Here is a 13,808-nt window from a genome sequence, read left to right as displayed (position 1 = left end):
GACGACCCATCTGCCGCCGCTGCAATCAACCCGGACATATGGCAAGGTACTGTCCTTTAAACTGGCACAACCTGGGGTAGAGGGCCAACCCCCAGGAAAAAGATCACCAGGCCCATCGAACTGGCGCGACAAATATGTGGGAGGACGTCCAGTCTTACCCGTGGTACTGGATGGCATTCCTATGAGTGCCCTACTGGACACCGGGTCACAGGTCACCACCATCCCGTACGTGCTCTTCAAGCAGTACTGGAATGACTCGGATATCACCCGCTACCCTGACGACGAGTTGAGTATCATCGCCAGCAATGGTCAGCCCGTGCCAGATTGGATTTAAAGAGGTGACCATTAAAATCGGTAGAGTCGAACTGGCAGCACAGGGACTGATCATTGTAGACATTGACAAACACGAGAGTCACCCAAAGATAACTCTAGGAACTAATGTAATTGAAAATTGTCTTGCAGAGGTGATTTTCCTTTTACAGCAGGTTGCCAAGAACGCCAGCTCCGGCGAGCAGCGAGTGCTCCAAAAAGAGATCCGGGCACTGATGCGACGGCAACAGGTGGAACTCTCCGGCGGTGAGATTGGTAGCGTGAGAATGTGTGACCCTTTCCCTATTGCCATGCCCCCAAAAAGTGAAATGATGATTTGGTGCCGGGCAGCTATTGGTCTGAGAGGTAGAGATTACCAGGCAATGGTAGAACCAGTTTACTCAGACAGTAGGCCCACCATCTTGACAGCACGGGGGGTGGTTAATGTACGCCAAGGGAGGGTGCCCGTTCGCATAATCAATATCGGGAAGAGGGAAGTGTACCTGCCCCGGTATGCCACGCTAGCCAAATTATATACCATTAACCAAAATGCTATACAATCTGTGGAACCCTTGCCTCCATCTCACCCGGAGGAAGCTAACGGCTCTAAGAAAACAATGGAGGACTGGTGTCAGCAACTACATTTGGGTACTGACTCCACTCCCTCACACCAGAAACAGGGAGTCTATCGGGTGGTTCAAGAGTACGAGAGAGTGTTTAGTAAACACCCGTTAGACTTCGGGCGAGTCAAGGGGGTAGAACCCCACATCCCCACGGGAGACCATCCTCCCATAAAAGAGAGGTATCGACCCGTACCCCCTGCACACTACCAACACGCCAAGGGGATGCTTAGAGACATGAAGGAGGCTGGGGTGATCAGGGATAGCTGTAGCCCCTGGGCAGCTCCACTAGTCTTAGTCAAAAAGAAAGACAACACCATGAGGATGTGTGTAGATTACCGGAAAATCAACCGTATCACACACAAGGATGCGTACCCCTTACCAAGGATAGAGGAGTCTTTGGCTGCTTTAAGATCTGCTAACTTCTTCTCTACCTTGGATCTCACTAGTGGGTACTGGCAGGTTCCTGTAGCAGAGGCGGACCGGGAGAAGACCGCATTCACCACCCCGATGGGACTTAGCGAGTTTACCTGTATGCCGTTCGGACTCTGCAACGCACCAGGAACCTTCCAACGATTAATGGAGTGCTGTCTGGGCCACAGAAACTTCGAGACGGTCCTGTTGTACCTGGACGATGTCATCGTATATTCTAAGACTTATGAGGACCACCTGAAACACCTGGCGGAAGTGTTCGAAGCTCTGGCAAGCTACGGCCTAAAGGTGAAACCCTCCAAGTGTCACCTCCTGAAACCAAAGGTGCAGTACCTGGGACACGTGGTGAGCGCTGACGGAGTGGCTCCCGACCCTGATAAGATCACCGCAATTAAGGAATGGCCAAGTCCCTCCAGTGTAAAGGAAGTGCGGCAGTTCCTCGGGTTGGTAGGCTACTACCGCAGGTTCATCCCCGGTTTCACCAAAAAGGCAGCTCCTATGCAGGACCTCCTGATAGGCCAGTCCCGGAAGGCCAAGAACCAGAAGCCGCCCTTCAGATGGGAGAAGTTGGAAGAAGAGTCCTTCCGCCAGCTGAAGATGGCCCTCACGGGGGATGAAATCCTGGCGTACCCGGATTACAGCCAGCCATTTATCCTCTACACCGACGCAAGTAAAATCGGGCTAGGAGCCGTGTTGTCCCAGATCCAGCAGGGGAAGGAGCGAGTAATCGCTTATGCCAGCCGAAAACTGCGACCCACCGAAAGAAACCCTGAGAATTACAGCTCATTTAAGCTAGAGTTTCTGGCAGTGGTGTGGGCAGTCACCGAACGCTTTAGGCACTACCTCGCTTCTTCCCGGTTCGTCGTGTACACGGATAACAACCCGTTGACACACCTGGACACGGCAAGACTCGGTGCCCTAGAGCAGAGATGGATGGCCCGCCTGTCCAACTACGAGTTCACCATCAAATACCGGGCAGGACGCTCCAATACCAACGCGGACGTCCTGTCCAGGATGCCAAACCTACCGGACGTAGGAGGAGATCCAGAGGGACTGGAAGAAGTCGAACTCCCCGCGTTTCACCGTCATGGGACTATCCAGTATTCCCATCGGGTAAGGAGTAAGCAAGGCGCTACGCTTAACCCCTTACCTCACTACAACTGGGCGGAAACGCAAGACAGTGACCCTGCCGTCCGGCTGGTGAAGGAGATGCTGACTCGGCCAGAGGCTCGCCTTGACCCAGACGCTCCGGAGGAAGCCAAGCAACTGTGGGCAGAAAAGAGTAGACTGTTCCTTTACAAGGGGAAGTTGTGCCGCAGGATGGTTAACTCCCGGACGCATGAACTAATCTGGCAAGTAGTGGTGCCACGACGAGACGCAGCCATGGTGATGGAGGCATACCACGATGGAGCTGGGCATTTCGGATGGAAGAAGCTGGAGTTCCTGGTGCGCGGGCGGTTCCATTGGGTAGGCATGAGGGGAACCATCGAGAGGTGGTGCAGAGACTGTGGCCCGTGCAACCTGAGGAGGAAGGACCGTGCCAGCCAGAAGACTCCCCTGCAGTCCATCGTCACCCGGCAGCCGTTGGAACTGGTAGCCTTGGATCATGTAAAACTGACCCCAAGCAGAAGTGGCTACGTCTACGCGTTAACCATCGTGGATCATTACTCCCGGTTCTTGGTTGTCGTCCCCGTCAAGGACTTAACGGCTCAAACAGCAGCTAGAGCCTTCCAGCAGCACTTCTGCCGTCCACACGGGTACCCGGACCAAGTGCTGACGGACCAGGGACCTGCCTTTGAAGCGGAGGTCTTCCAGGAATTCTGCAATCTGTATGGCTGCCGGAAGATAAGGACGACACCCTATCATCCGCAAACTAATGGACTTTGTGAGAAAATGAACCAGGTAATGGATCTTCTGAAAACGTTGCCCCTGGAAGAACGCAGTCTGTGGCCTGAGAAGCTGCCCGATCTGGTGGACCTATACAACCACATCCCGGTAGGTTCCACCAACTGTACCCCGCCTTACCTAATGAGGGCGAGACCTGGTAAGTTACCTGTTGACCTGGAAATGGGAGTCCTGACACCCGAGGACACTTCACCAGAAGCAGACTGGGACACAGAGAGGCAGCAGCAGTACCGGAAAGTACAGGAGAGCGTGGAGCGAAGTCTCTGTCAGGCTAGGGAGAGACAAGAGAAAACTTACAACCAGTATGCTCCCGCTGTTCCCCTGGTGCCCGGAGAGCAGGTCTTGAAGAGGAAAAGACGGCTCCACAAGTTGGACGACCAGTGGGAGAAGGACCCGTACACCATACTGCCCTCAAGCCACGAGAACCCGAAGGTCTGTACCATCAGTAAAGACGGAGGGGAGACCACAGCCATTGTATCCCGGGATCACCTGAAGAAGTGTCCTGAACAGCTACGGAACCCTGAAGAGGAACAAGAAGACCATCGACCCGTAGAGGAAAGGGAAGATATGGTTAGTACTGTGCTCGGAGACTTCCCTCGGTCTTGGACTCAAGTCAATGGTGCAGTTGTGGTACCCGTACTCACCTTCCCCCAACCAGCATCCCAAGCACCTACGGAGCAACAGGTAGAGCTGGAAGAACAGCCGGTCCAGGAGGCAGAAGACCCCACACCAGCAGATCAGGAGGATCAACCCTCTGCTTGCAGTGAGCCTGCCATATCCCTAGTGAGCCAAAGGGCCCATAGACAGCTGCCCAATTTACCCTTGACAGCTCCTACACCCTGTAGTTCAGGGCCAGACAGTCAGCTCCGTAGGTCCACTAGGGCCACTAGAGGCCAGTTACCCGCACGTTGGAGGATTTGAAGTGTATAAATTGTTTTATTTGTGGTTACCTGTTTTTCTTGTTGCTTGTGTATAATTATGTGTTTCTAGTTGTTTATAGGAGTCTTTGGTGGATTTACCGGGAATCCTGTGTACATAGTTGGAGCGTAACCCAGGACGGACTAAAGACTGTTAAGGACTCGGGGCAGGACAGACCCCTACCTGTTTTGGTGAAATGGACACCTTGCTTTCTTCAAAGACTGCACCCGGTTACGGACATGCCGTGACCACCTTTATGTGTTTCTTTATTGTATTGTTATTGTTATATCTTGTTATGTTTTTCTAAAATATGTTTAGTCCCGGAGTACTAAATTTCACTAGGGGGGAATGTGACACCCCAGGGGTCTGGTTGCCACAGTGATAGAGATATTACGTCTGAGAGCAGGTGGGAGGTCTCTTGGTCAGGAATCCTATGCATGTCACACCTCCTGCCCAGTCCTGGGAGGGGAAGAACTTCCCCTATATAAAACTGGGGCTGAGGCAGGGTTAGTGAGTAGAGAAGAAGTAGAGACAGAGAAAAGAAGCAAATATAGGAACAGAACATCAGGAGCTCTGTGGGAGCAGTGTTACAAGGAGTCAGGGGCTGGCAGCTGCAGAGCTCGCCCTGACTGAGAAGATTTCTTACCGGACCCGGAGTCCGAGGCTGTGGGGACTAACTCCTACTCAGCAGCAGAATCCGTCAGGCAGGGGATTCCAGGTCCTCTGGCCAAGAAACCTGAAGGCACGGTCACACGCGTGGGACCAGCACCGCCATCGTGGAGCGGAAGCCATTAGAAGGCCCCGAGTCACCGGCCATACGGGTGAGCACCACACGGTACACTCAGGGACGTGGGCTACTTATACCCGCCTCTAGCAAGGTAGCCAGAAGAGTACAGTTAGTTTGGGAGGCCTACAACTCCGCCTGGCCAGGGGAGATCCCATCTGCTCAAGGACTGACCAGGCCCCAATCGCTAGCCAGTACTCCGGGAGGGTCTATCTTTGTCACCAGTAAAGACCCTGAACTACACCGTACCGTCTCCGAGTGGTTCCTGCTACCCCCATCATCCACGTCGGCTGCCCTGAGGCCATACCCCTCCTGTTGGGGGTTATACTATCACGCTGCACAATCCTACCACCGGCCTCAGCGGTCTGCCCTGCAGCAGCAGCTCCTTAGCTGTACTCAACGGGTGGCGTAGTCGTCCAACATGTACCGCTGACACATCGCCGCTCAGTTTGACTCCCTGGGCACGGACCGGGTCACCGCCACGAGACTACAACCCTCAACAGATCCGGCTCCGGGTAAGCTCCCGCGTGCGCAACGCAGCGCGACACAGGCCCAGGGGCGCGTCACTATCATCAACCCTTGTCCTGGGAGAGTTAGGAGCAGAACTAAGGGCAACATGAAAGTTTCTGACTCTGCCCCCTAAAAGTTTCTGACTCTGCCCCCTACGGTAACAGCAGCACAAGGACATGTAATGGTTTTGGGGGGGGGGGGGATGTCCTGTTCCAGAATTGCACTCAACCCCAGAATCTTCAAGTCAAACAGCATCGGGATAGATGCGATGAAAAAAAGGATATAAAGAAACAGATGATGATACGTTTTTACAGCATGGATACAAAATAACAAACATATTTAGCTCAGAGTTTAACAGAAGTGGACATATTCTTTAATGTTTCTATATTATGCCCTTTACGTATTTAGCAGATGGACTGCGGGTAAACACAGGGTGGTAACATAGTAAGAGCGAGTTTTCAGTATTCACATAGAGTTCGTGTTATGAATAAGACTTAAGAAAAGTGTTGAGAAGGCGACCAGCCCCGGCCACTATTTCACTTATCTTCCTTTACCAACGCATTGTTTCCTTTCACTCGCGTCCCGCTCTTTCCTCTTGGTGTTTGAAGGTGACTGCGAGGCCAATTGGGAATGGAAGTGAATGACTGTAATCTGTAATTACTGTCCAGAGCTAGTAAAAATTACAAGGACACTTAAAACGAGTGCCACTACCTCCAGAAAGCCGGCTTCATTATGCAATAAAGAGCCGCCGAGTTAAATTAGGACAAAGGACTGGCAGCCTCCGTTCTCACATAAAATAAATGGCAATGTTAAATAAACTATAGCGCCGCTGTTTGTTTGTGCGGAGACTGGGCATTCAGAAAGCGACAATGATCTGGATAAGCCGCACAGCCACGGGAGGACGTGACGGATATTACAGGGCCATCCTATAAATCATAAAGTCCTGAACAGGTTATTAGTGGTCCTGGATTAATTTATCGTTGTTCCAGCATAATAAAATAAACTTTCCATTCTTTTCCCGCCTTCATGTGCTGCTCTAGACAGAATAGTCCCAACAGTATTCACTGACAATATAGCCCCATCTGACACCCTGTATATCCTTCCGTATACTGCAGAGGATCTGACAAGCAGGACAGAAGACTAATCCTATTGGCTGTAAGGAGAGCGACTGAGCATGTGTGTCCACCAGCACTCCGCTTACCAGGTGGACACGCACATTGCTGCGCACGCTGTACACTAGATGGCGACCATACTAAAGAAAATGTCAGAAATAGATCATTTATTAACAACATTTTCCCCCCAAATACCATGTTTACACCTCAATTTATTACATTTTTTTTTTTTTTAACAAGGAAAGGGTGAAATCAAGTATGCGTTGGCTGTTATGAGTTTTAGCCCTCAACCTGTAATATCCATGATCGAGCATTTATAATAATAATAATTATAATAATAATTTAGAATATACTTTATAATAATAATATTTATAATATTTACATTTATAATATTATAACTATTATTATCATAAATGTAAATATTATAAATATTATTATAAATTATATTATAAATTATTATAACTATTATTATTATTAATTTATAATAATAATTTATAATATAATTTATAATAATAATATTTATAGTATTTACATTTATAACAATAATAATAGTTATAATAATTTATAATAATATAATTTATAATAATAATATTTATAATATTTACATTATTAATAATAATAATAATAGAGCATTTTAAATAAATTCTCTCCCCAACATGCAGGTAAATGTTCCATCGAGGTAAATGTGATGTCAGGCATTACATAGTGGCACATCGGTCTCTAAAAGTAGAACCGGAGGGATCATAGAGGCCTGGGGCTAAGATCACCTCCAAAACCTTAATAAAACCACATGGTGAAGGCAGGAAAGTGAAGATTGAAACTATTAAAAAAAAAACAAAAAACTAGGTAATTACTTTGCAAAGCATATTCCTTCGTTTATGAGCAGATATTGGCTGGAGGCAGCGGGATTCTGAACAGCAGCACGTCTAAATTCATAAGCGTGAAAAAAAAACAACATCAATTGGTTATTTTTAAGGCGAAAGAACAGTAAATAACTCAAAAAAAGGCGAGCATGCGTATAAAAAGGCAACAAAAATACCCTATAATGCGTAAAAGCTCCTTAGCGTTCAGCCCAAGGTAGAAGAAATCCATAAAACTATGCTGAAAAATTCATGATGCATCCACTGAAATCCAGTGACATTGGCTCTGATGTGCTATGTCCTTGTCCTGCTGATTTCTGGGCAAATGGAAAAGGACGGGCTAAACAGATCCCCCTCCACCACCACCTCCCCTCCACCTGGTTCAGCCGAGACTGCAGCACTGTGCACGATAATATCCCCCCTCCCCGTCCCAGATAAAACGCCCGGTGAGGTTGGAGAGAAGTTTTGAGAAGAGTGATGGCATCAATGTACCTGTATGCACAATGGAGCCCAGATTCAGAGCATTGCACTTCTTCGCCGAGCCTCGCAAGACGTTGTGATTCACATCAAGACGGTAAAGGCCGAGTCTGATGCAAAATGTTTATGAAATGCTTTCCTGTGGAGCCAACTGAAATCGAAGCGTTTTCCTCTTTCACCCCCTCCTTAATGTTTCATACAGGAGTATTGTAATAAGACCAGAAAGTAGCAGGAAAGTGTAATAGATATTTATCATAAAAAGGCAGAAAGGATGAGATCGCAGGACGGATCATTTACCTACAACGACAAATCGACAGCGATCACTACATCCAGGTAAGAGAACGCTGAACAGATCAGGAGGTTTCAGATCAATATACGAGTGCATGAATCACGTTGTAACCCAGGGCTGCGGAAAACAGACGAGCGCACCTTCATGATCAATGGATGCACATCACTCATGACTCCTTAAGAGATGTGTCAGTCATTTATGGTCAGCACCCCAGGTAATAACGTACGAGCCGGGCGGTTACTACTGAGGGCAGCACTCAGCCCCGACATCCACTTACTTATACACTTCGGCTTTACAACAATATTTTCTGATTAAATCCTAATAAAAAGTTGGTTGATACTATTCTTTTCTGTTTTAGTATTCATTTTAATTCTATGTATTTTTCTCCTTTCACACAGCAAGTTGCAACATTCTTCTGGTTGCATCTGTAAACAGACAGCCGTTTAGCTCCACCCCATTGTCAGACATGAGACCCAGCCATGTAAGGCATTGTCAGGTGGGTGTATTTAGTACGTAACACCCAGACTGTAGGCAGTATGTAGGCCTAACTGTGAATTAAGCTCCCTCAATTACAGTATATACTCGAGTATAAGCCGAGGTACCTCATTTTACCACAAAAAACTGGGAAAACTTATTGACTCGAGTATAAGCCTAGGGTGGGATTCAGCAGTCACTGGTAAATTTCCCCATCCTGGTATGCATGGCTCCCCTCATCCCCCAATCCTGGTATGCATGGCTCCCCTCATCCCCCAATCCTGGCATGCATGGCCCCATCATCCCCAATCCTGGTATGCATGACATCATCATCCCCAATCCTGGTATGCATGGCCCCCTCATCCCCAATCCTGGTATGCATGACTTCATCATCCCCATTCCTGGTATGAATGGCCCCCTCATCCCCAATCCTGGTATGCATGGCCCCCTCATCGCCTAATCCTGCTATGCATGACCCCCTCATCGCCCAATCCTAGTATGTATGGCACCCCTCATCCCCAATCCTAGTATGCATGGCCCCCTCATCGCCCAATCCTGGTATGTATGGCACCCCTCATCCCCAATCCTAGTATGCATGGCCCCCTCATCCCCAATCCTGGTATGCATGACCTCATCATCCCCCAATCCTGGTATGCATGGTACCCCCATCACTGCACACAAAAAATAAACACTTATACTCACCTTCCTTCCTCACCTCTGCTCCAGTGCTGCGTCCTGTCTGCCAGCAGCTCATGTCAGCATCTGAGCAGTGCATGACATCACAGCCATGTGCCCTCAGATACCAAGGTGAGCTGCGGGGATATTCACTCCTCTCCACTCCGGGACTATGTGCGTGAAGAAGAGTGAATACGCATTCTCTTTAGTAGCGGGCACTGTCAGCAGGAGCTGCAGCTCAGCGCTCCTCTGTGCCTGCTACTAAAGAGAATGAATATTCATTCTTCTCCACGCCCATGGGAGTGGAGAAGAGTAAATATTCATTTCCCTTTAGAAGTGGGAACACGTGGTAGCTACAGCAGCGGCCACTGCGTGTGCACCACTCCTCCGCAACCCCCCACACTATTCACCAACGGAATTTCTATATACTCAATTATAAGCCGAGGGGGGCTTATTCAGCACAAAAAATGTGCTGAAAAACTCGGCTTATACTCAAGTATATACGGTAACTGTTTTCTGCTAATAAGAAGCCAATTGCAAATCAGGAAAAATTAGATGGCCATCAAATTCAGGAGCACCCCTTTAAAGGGAACCTGTCACCAGAGACAATGCTATTAACCTGCCTGATGTTCGCACTTAGCCAAATGCTGCGAGGAGAAAATGAACTTTATTCTCCCGGGTAGCGTTCCGGTCTCAGCGACGGCACGGTTTGTTTGTACTTGGATACTGATGAAAAGAAAAAGTCTGATTTTTTTGGTTCCTATAAAAATAATAAAAAGCAATTTCAAAAATGTAATTTTCTCATTTTTTGAGAGTCTCCCCAATACTCGAACCAACAACCTTCAACATTACAGGCAGGAGCTAAAGCTACTGAGCCAGAGGTGATGTCACTGGGAGAATTTTGTCTACTTGATCTGTATTACAGGCAAATTACATAGAGATAAAAATGCACTGCTGTGTACGAATGTATGTCTCTGTATTCTAGAGGTAGAATAAAAGATTTTTTTCTTCCTATAAATCTACCAAAAAAAAATAATGAAAAACAATTATAATAATGTCAGTTTTAATTAGCTTTTATACAAAATAATAAACATCACAAATCAGCATATATCATGGACATATTTGTGTCCCTGTAATCGTAACGACCTGCACATCACATCGATCAGATTATTTACGGAAATTGGTAAATGGAGTAAAAAAAAAAAAAAAAAAATGGCGCGATTGATATTTTCTCTGTTAAAACACATAAAAAAATGTAACGCCGAGGCAGTGTTCACACCTAGTGTAAATGCTTCGTTTTTTCGACTGCTTTTTTTCTGGAGCTGTTCGCTTCCCACGACGCAATAACAATCTTCTCTGATTTACTGTGTTTCTTTTATGTGCGTTTCCCCATATTTGATGAGTTTTTGGTGCAGATGTGAATCCGTTTTCTTAATAGTACAGAAAAGCTTTGATTCTGCACTTAAAAATGCAACGCCATTTTTTTTCATTGCATTTATAGAAGCTTATAGAGAAAAAGAGCAGCAAAACTGCAGAGTTCAGCGGGGTCTTTAGACGCACCAAGGACAGATTTCATGAAATCACATCCACTTTGCTTAGACCGTGTTAGACCGTGTTCACATGTAGCGTAAATGCTGCATTTTTTTCTGCTGCTTTTTTTTTTTTTGCACAGAAATTCTGCTGTGTTTAACGGTCCAAGCAAAGTTGATGTGATTTCATGAAAACTGCGCCCCCTGTGGTCTAAAGACGCTGCTGAACTGTGGGGTGTTGGTGCTTTTTTTTCTCTGGAGGCTTCTAATATGGAGCCTAAAAAAAAAACACATGTGAAAAACTGCAGTTACTTTTTTTAAGTGCAGAATCAAAGCTTTTCTGTACTATAAAAAGCACTTTATTTGCAGCTTCACATCTGCACTAAAAACTAATCAAATAAAGGAGGAAAAAGGTCCAAAAATGCAATAACCAGAGAAGATTGTTTGGTGTGAACTGCTACAAAAACACAGTATTTTTGCAACGTGTGAAAACGGCCTTACAGATACAAAAAAAGCCAGATGTCGTATAGTGAAGCTACATAAAGATGAGAAAGTTCTGGCGGCTCCGACTGTGAATGAGGGAACAAAAAATAAATCCATAGGTCCCAACTAGAGATGAGCAGGAGGCACAGATGACGTCGCACCAGCCCTGGCTAATCAAAAGCCGCAGAGGACGCCGGATGGTAAGAGATTTGCGGGTCTCCTGTCCAGCCGCCCGATGCCCCTGACCTATACCAGAATCCCACTCATATCCTAACTGTCCCGGATACAGTCCTGGATTTGGGTCCTCGCCCTGCAGTCTCGGGCGTCTGAATTTCTCGCTCGCCCTTCTGACATCTATCTCCTCCTGCAAGGGTAGAAAGAAATGGTAAACGGGCGTGGATTGGAATTGTGGCCGTGATTTGTTCCTCTTACTGTTCTTCAAAGGTTGTGAGGGATTAGGATACAGGGAATAGTTGAGTGCTTTATGGAGGAACACAAGTGCTCTGCGGCCCTCATGGAAATAAGGTATTAAAAAAAAAAAATTCTATCTGCATCTTGAAGTCTGGGTCAGCTTTGGCAAAAACTTGATGTAAAAAGTACACGTGTACTTTACTGCGCTTTTTCTGTATCTATGCACGTTGTAGAACTCAATGAGAGAAAGAAAAAAAAAAAAAGACAAGGAGGCGTAACTTCCAGATTCTGGATCCCTGTGTGCAACATGTAGCAGGCCCCAACCTACCATGTGCCTTTTGCAACACTGGAGTCTTTTTATCGAGGTGTACTCTTCAGTACATGGCACAGTCTCGGCTTTCTTCTCCATCTACTCCATCAGTTGGGACGGATCCACTTTCCTCATTCTACATAACGTCAGGTTTCGTTATTCTGTACACTGCAGAGTTACTTGTACTTTGCACATTTTATACAGGTACAAGTTGGTGTAATCTTCATATCCATGTTTTTCATGTTGTTCTCATTATTTTAATATATTGCTGGGTCTGAAATGCTTCAAAATAAGACTGAAAAGGCACTGGCTGTTTCACAATATTTTGGCCACAAGGTGGAGCATTTTATTTCAATCTTCATAAAAATACTCATAACTGCAAAGCGTTATATATATATATATATATTTTAAAAAAAAAATTCCGGAAAGTGTCACACTAATGTAATGTAGCATTTCCTGAAATGAATGGTTCATCTAGACTTAGGTGCTGAGAGGAGAAACTTGTCAATGGTCCACTCTGGACGGCAGGTAGCCTTTACATCTCCATCACAAGGCAGGAGACGACTCTGTGTTAGGCCTTATTCAGATATCCGTTTTTCACGTCTGTGTCTTTCCCAGATAACACTTATACTTACATTGGTGAATGGGGTCATTCACATGTCCCTGATTTTCCACAGGCCGAGTGATCCGTACAAAATCGTGGAGACGTGTTTCCATCAGACTGTTAGATCAGAATCGGCAATGCAAGTCTTTGGGTCTGTGAATAAAAAACGCAGAGCACTCGTATGGCATCCGAGTGTGGTCCAATTTTCATAGACTGATCCATATGAAAACAATATAGATTTTTTTTTTATGAACAAGAAAAACTGATGACAATCGAACAAAACTCTGACCAAAACTTACTGATGAAACGAGGTCGGTTTTTCTCGTTCGTAAAAACAAAAACGACATCTGGATGAGGCCTTAGGGCGCGGTCACATTATATTCGGTGGCCCGTCGCGGCACACTGTCGAACCCTCCTGCAAAATGGGATCTGGACGTATGCGCCAACGGGGCCATAGACCGTAATGATGCAGACAGAGCGAACATGCGCAATCCTCAGGGTTGTCCGCTTACTGGAGATGGACGCTCAGTTGTAGTAGGCATAGATGCCCAAAAATGAGAGTGCACCTTCACTGTCTGCATCATTACAGTCTATGGCCCCGTCGGCACATACATCTGGATCCTGTTTTGCGGGGTGGATCGGACATATTCCCCAACGGGACCACCAAACACAATGTGAAAGAATCATTATCAGATATTACATCAGTTTTGCCAGTAGTCTGTATAGCAAAAAAATATTTAGAAAGTTAAAAAAAAAGTCAGGACAGACTCTAGAAATGCTAGAAATGCCTTCTTTCATTGTATAAGAGGGTCCCAAAATCTTTCCTGCGGTCAGTGAAGCTCATGCGCTGGAAGCCCCCCGCAGTCTGGGGTCTTTCTATAAGGTGTGTCTTCTTAGCAAATTTCCATTGCATGTGAACAGGGTTGCAATAACCTTATTTTGCATGCATTGGATGTGAATTTTTAGTGGATTTTAGGTAGATTTTCTTTATACGTTTCTTTTTGGCCATTTGATAAAACATAAATTAGAAAATAAGCATCGGCAAAGTTGTGGTACTGCTTAAGAATACAAAACTGGGTTTTTCTCATTTCTCACTATAAACTTTT

The 13,808-nt window shown here is 46.3% G+C and overlaps 1 protein-coding gene across 9 annotated transcripts in view; it reads right to left on the bottom strand.

The window, feature by feature from the left end:
- CASZ1 (castor zinc finger 1) overlaps positions 1-13,808 on the bottom strand; it is a 231,806-nt gene that overhangs the window by 137,397 nt on the left and 80,601 nt on the right. Inside the window, exon 2 of one of the 9 annotated variants that reach the window (XM_073657245.1) lies at positions 12,734-12,855. The exons of the other annotated variants lie outside the window; for them this stretch is intronic. The gene's annotated coding sequence lies outside the window, so the exon portion shown is untranslated. The remainder of the gene's footprint in view (positions 1-12,733; positions 12,856-13,808) is intronic. 9 annotated transcript variants of the gene reach the window in all.

This window comes from Phyllobates terribilis, unplaced genomic scaffold (genome assembly GCF_046119375.1).
Source record: "Phyllobates terribilis strain yellow unplaced genomic scaffold, ASM4611937v1 Scaffold_12__6_contigs__length_324123572, whole genome shotgun sequence".
Taxonomy (NCBI): Eukaryota; Metazoa; Chordata; class Amphibia; order Anura; family Dendrobatidae; genus Phyllobates; species Phyllobates terribilis.
Note: the sequence above shows the minus strand (reverse complement) of the source record. Positions and strands in the feature narration are given on the sequence as shown.